Below are 6485 nucleotides of genomic sequence, written 5' to 3' on the forward strand. Positions count from 1 at the left end.
TCTGTACCATGAGTAGTTGGGTTATACATTGTTTTAGTAGAATTGACAAATTAATGCATCTTGTGTTGATCAGCAAATTTTTGCATTTCACATGCTTTATTTTTCCACCATTCGTCCTTTAGATAGGGAAGTTTGCGCTGAACCATTGCTTTCTTCCGGCAGAAGGTATCAGCTTTGGTCCGAGACCGAGGGTTGTTCTGCCAGTCAGTGAGAGCAGCACATTTACCATTGATGAGTATGTTGATTTCTGAGTTATTTTCATCAAATCAATCCTGGTGTTTTCTTTTGATCTGGCCAAAGGTTTCACTGCAGGTTTTTTGGATGACACCATCGAGATTACCCTATTCGCCACTCAGATTTAGGTTGGTTGTTGTTGGATTGTTTATCAGCCCATCGATGAGCTACACTCTGAAAGCATGTTTCACCACTTGATCCTCCAGTTGCTTGGTGTTAAAACAACTTCTAGAGGCTTGTTGCCTCCACTGTTTTGGGGCAATGTGAAGGGAGAGTTTGGCTTTGACAAACTAAACAGCTCTTTTGTCATAAGGGCAGTTTTTCTTTCAGGATGCTCATTTGTACCAGCATCCAGACGGATCTTGATATTACATGCAGCGACCATAAGAGGTTGTATAGTTTGTGATTATGTTTTTAACCACATTAGGATGACCTTACTGGGTGCGGTTGCCCAGTCAGGTTTTTAAGGCAGGCTATGTTAGGGCACGTTTTCTAGCCCTTCCTCATGTGGGGTGAGCAGAGTGGCTCCTGGAATGGGCTGCTCAGTTGCATAGACACAGGACAGGATTGCACTTCTGCCTAGATCCCAGTGCATAAATGACTATCTTGTATATGTCGCTCATGTGCAGAGTTGTGACTAGAGACTTGGGCATTCATCTCTGCCTGTCCCCGTCGCCATAGGGATTTTGGGGGTTCTGATGATACACACACACACACACACACACTCACCAAGGACCTTGTGACATTTTGTCTTGTTTTACTTTTGAAGTCTTTCCAAGTATTTATTTATCCAGGTTGTTGCTTTATTTACATTGTCTGTGGTGCATCAGGGTTTGCATTTTATATTTGGAAGTTTTAATTAATATTTACTTTTTTTTTTTACTTTTAGTTAATCATTGGACACTACTTTTCAATTTACTTTTAGACTTGTGCTCAAATGTTAGGTAGGTAGGTATGTACTGTACACATAATAAATGCTAGAATATAACATTTTCTAAACACTGTTATGAACCCCTTGAATTTCTTTTCATTGGCTTATCATTCTCTTCTCATTCAACCATACATGAATTACCGTAGTTAATTTTCAGCGTTTTAATGTGTATCGCCAGTACTGTATATTTTAATAAAATCGTTTGATCACTTTCAAAATCTTTGTACTTTCTAAATGTTAATCCAAAAGAATTGATTAGCATGTGACAAAAACTTTTGAATGAATTTTGAATTTACAGCCACTTCCATATAGGATGGAAACAACTTAATGTTGCTGCAGTATGGTGTAACTTTAATTTATACTTTATACCTCTTGATCAATATCCACACATGCCTGCTTGTGCCCTTTGAACAAACTTAATTGATTTCATAATTTTTGGGGGGATTGTATTTGTATTAACGTTTCATAAACACACCCAACAGGGAAATTACTATTTTATGTAATTTCAATATTTTATGGATACGTACAGTCCAATACTGAACTGAATGTATCACTTGTGTTTCAGAAAAACAGGCAGATTTACAGATTTATTACCAAGTAAAAAATAACAAGGGCATTGGTGATCTCACAGTTAAAGTAATTACAGTATGGAGTAAGTTGCGCTAGAATACTTTTTTCCTAAAGAGGCAAGATCACAGGTAATCCCTTTACTTGTGAAAGAATTATGATGATTTACTAGTGTAGATATTGCTTTGTGATCTTGCAAATTTTTCTCATGACTTTTTTGTCAATGAATGCATAGTACAGTGCCACATAGTAAAGGTTGCCCTCATTTATACTGGCCCCCACAGAGCCAGACTTACATGTACTGGGTATGTTGTTTACATTTGGCGACCCATAGATTGTTTTTATTTGCTGTGATAATTTCAAGGCCATACTTCTAAATAATGCGTTTGGTCATCTTACAAGTTTAATAACTCGTCATATTTATGCCACCTAAAACTATTCCCTTTATTCAACTTGTGGATCAGGAAATAATAGCAACAATTAAAATGTATTATATGAAGCAGACATAACTTAGTTGTTTAAAGCTAATAACCAGCTTACCAAGCTATCTGTCTGGGAGTTCTGGCACCAATACAAGGTCCTCAAAGCCAGCCTATCTTGCAGAAAACAACAATGCATTTGTGCGTAGAGTTCAGGCATACCTCTTACAATGGACTGTTGTATTCATAACTTATTGTGCTTATTTTGTCCTTTGTCATTCAGTAGACATTATATTTTATTTATAAAATGTTTTTCATACATTTGTTGTGTCTAGTATCACTATTGGTGTTATTACCAATACCCAATGAAGCCCTCATATATCACCCACAGCCATAGACAAGAAACTGTGCTGCCATGAACACATTTTCATTGGAACCATGTTGTAGAGCAGTTTCTGACAGTGTTCCATATTTCAAGAACACATCTTAAGTGTTATTTGACTTATGCCTGTATATAATGTTAGTTATTAAATTACCTGTGCTATTAGTGCATGCATAAACACTTACTTCAGTACAGAATCATCACTACCAAGGGGACTTTTTGTGGCAATTGGGAACATGACCCCTTTTACTATGGAAACTTAACATTTAGGTTATTTTCACTTGTGCCGAACTGCCCTTTCCTCAATATAAATGAGGGCAACCTGTACTTGGCTTCACAGCCACGGGGAAGTACAGTGGAAATAAAGTAAATTAGTGATTTAATAACTTTCTGAAATTTGTTTTTGTGTTTAATAGGAACTATTATTTTTATTGATTTTCTAATATGTTTTCTAGATTTTTTTTCTCGGTCATTTCAGTTCCTGATTTTAGTAAGTTGTGTGAGAATTGAATTGACTAAGAGATGTATGTAGAATAAATCCTCCCCAGCCTTCATCTGTTCCTTCAGCAGAATCCTGTTGTGGGTTTTGCCAGAATCATTGCTGGGAGTCATTGTCAAATCATGTAATATATTTGAAATCTGAAATTTGTTTTTTTTATCCATTTAATGTTGAGTGATTATTATTTCAGTTACATTATTAGTTAAAGGCCTTTCTTCTTGTATGTAACCATATGCATAGGGTTCTATGTGAGGAGAGAATTTTAGAATAACAAGTGTAAAGTATGGAAGGAATGTTAACAGAGGTAGTGAATGATATATATTAGGAGTAAAGCAGGGTACATATTCCCCAACTGACAAAAGGATTCTGTTCTTGAAAAACCTTTTGTAAATCATTTTCTTAAATCCGATCACATTTAACCATAGACTTCCATTATAAAAGCAATGTTCCTTAACCCCTAGGCACTGGGCTTCGGTAGACAACCCCCACTACCCACGCTGGCATGTAAAGAAATACATGTACTTACCACAGGTTGTCATCACCAGGCTAGGAAGAGTAGAAAAAATACGTGAAGTGGCGTGTGTGGAGGAGTGGGGAGAGTTTAGCAGTACATGAGGTAAACATCATTGATTTGTAGTATGCAGTATGAGTACAGGGCAGTTGTTTTTATTATGTTATTACTATTTTCTTTTCCTTTTTTTTTCCGGGGAAGAGCCCACCCGGGTAAAGGTCACTGACCTACAATGGGACCTAGGGGGCAAAAAAATAAAGAGCAAAAAGAAATAAAAAATAGAAGAGAAAGAGACTATACCAATCCACACCAGGAAGATGCTGGAAAACCAGCGTTTTTAAGTAAGACATTGTAAGAGTATGGAAACACAGAAGGCAGAGTATTCCACAGCTTGGCTGTGTGAGGAAAGAAGGATGTACTATAAAGGGTTATTCTAGTGTGACCGACATCCACGCAGAAATGACGGGCACCGTGGGCAAGACGAGTGTTATGAGCCCATGGCCTTGCCGGCGGTACACAGGATGCCAAATCCACCGAACATTGCCCGTTAAAGTACCTGTAAAAAGAGAGAGAGCGAAGCAACATTGCAGCGAAGAGAAAGGGAAGAGATTATAGTCAAGACCACTACTGTACTACACTTCTGCTTGGAGATTGGGGGTAGCAATATGAGGCGAGGCATATGAAGTCAAAGGGCGATCTCTCTACACAAAAATTGAGACATCACAGAAAAGGGAGGCGTGAGCGAGCAAAAGATAAATGCTTACTTGGAAACATAGTCTAGTCAGGCCCATGTGGCAATTCAAAATTTACTGTGAAATTACAATACTGTATGTCATATGACATGAACTGAAGCTCTGTAAGCACATGTTATATGATGTGAACCAAAGTCTAGGGGTTAACCCTTAGACATTAAAACACTAAAAACAATATACCACTAAACTGAGTGGGACCAGGTGGCTACAGTTATATTAAACTTAAACCTATCTCCAGGTCTGCTCTCGACGGGATCGCATTTGGATCAGGGGAAAATAAGGATCTCATCCTCCGAATACGAGGGTTAACATCCACACTTCAGGATGCAGGCCGTCCCGTGACATTCCTATGGATACCCAGTCATGTCGGTATCTTGGGGAATGAGGCAGCAGATGGCCTTGCCAAGACTGGCTGCAACAAGGACACACCTGACTACGTTGTTCCTCGAACACTTTTACAGATTAGGACCCAAATTCGCCGCAAACAGAGAGAAGCTCGGGAAGCAGCCATACCCCTGGACTCCCCGCTCACCTGGTACGATGTCCTCCGTAAACTTCCTGACCTCTCGTACGTCTACGGGAAAGGGTCGTGGAAAGGGGACGTGATTGCTGCCCGTATCATCATTGGGTATGACTTTGCTTGGGAGATTGGTATCCCCGCATCCCCTGAGCAACGCTCTTATGCATTATGCAGAAGACCCGACAGCAGCACCCTTATCCACTACCTCCTAAGATGTCCCCACACACAACGCTTCCGTGACGCCTGCTGGACCACCACTCCACGACCCCCTGACGGAGACACGATGATCCTCCCCATACTGGCCAGATATTTTGTAAATAATATTGATTATGTGTTAAAGGAATATCCGTCCTTCCTTAGGCTTTAGTAAGCCCCTTTATAATATTTATACTGTATATACTTGTCACACTTGCCAGATGCTTCTGGTGTCATTGTACAGGGGTACCTAGTGACAGCACTAGGATCCCGCTTCCTCTATCAAGGAATAAACAATTGAAATTGAAAAAAAATTGAACCTATCTCTTTTGAAGGATGGTAGTGTGACTGGTAGATGAATGGCATAGTACAGCATCAACTATAGGTATATTTCCTAGACTGTAAATTTTCTACATGTCGACTCCTTGGATATCGACCACTTTTCGATCTGTATATTTAACAAGTCTGGCGCCTCAGCAGCAACACCCATTGTTTGTTACAACCTTTAAATGGTGATTATTGCCAGGAGTAAAAAAAAAAAACATACAGCTTTTAATATGAAGGATAAAAATAAGTACAGCTCCTCCCCGACTTATGACCTACTCGACTTACGACCACCCGGACATATGATTGTGCTGTGTACTGACAAAATTTTCGTTTGTAATTCCCTTTAAAATGGCTGGCATGCTTAAAAGTGAGAGTTTTGTGGTGCTGAGAAGAAAAAGAGACCCCCATTTTAGATTTTCTATGTATTATTTAAGCATTTTCGACTTGCGACCTGGATGCGAGTCCCTAGCCCCGTCGTAAGTCGGGGAGGAGCTGTAACTTGATTTAAAGAGGTTAAAGGAAGAGGACCTGGGAGTGATAGATGGTAACAAATTGATGTTCAAGGAACATACTGTACAGTACAGTATACACGATGAAGTGAACAAGACAAACCGCTTGCTAGACGTGATCCAGTAGACAGTCCTGCCACGCTGGGCTGGAAATCTGAAGCAACACTGCAGAAACCCACAGGTACTTAAAACTGGATACAGATATTCCCATGCATTATGAAAATGTGCTTAAGGAATTTTGAAATTATTACAAAAAATTTTGCCCTTAGTTACAGCACATTTTGAAATAGAAAAAAATCCTTATACAGTACTGTACAGTATAACAAAGAAATTCACCAAAATTTAAAAATTTATTTTGTGTGGATTCTTGGTGGTTGCTACAAGATGGTGTGCACCTACCCACCACAACAACAATGGAGCTGCTCAGTTTGAATTCATTCCTCAGCTTGTGTTACGTTTTGCTTGTGTTCAGGACTGCTACTGTGTATTCAAGATGAGTGGAAAAAGGCCATCAAGTTCAATGAAAGCAGTAGTACTAAAAGATTCCATAAAGGAATTACATTGGACATTAAACTTTGTTTTAAGGACGTAACTCTCTTGAGCGCTGCCTCATTACTGCCAAGAGAAACTAGTGCGTGC

This window comes from Homarus americanus, unplaced genomic scaffold, assembly GCF_018991925.1.
Source record: "Homarus americanus isolate GMGI-L3 unplaced genomic scaffold, GMGI_Hamer_2.0 scaffold25483, whole genome shotgun sequence".
Taxonomy (NCBI): Eukaryota; Metazoa; Arthropoda; class Malacostraca; order Decapoda; family Nephropidae; genus Homarus; species Homarus americanus.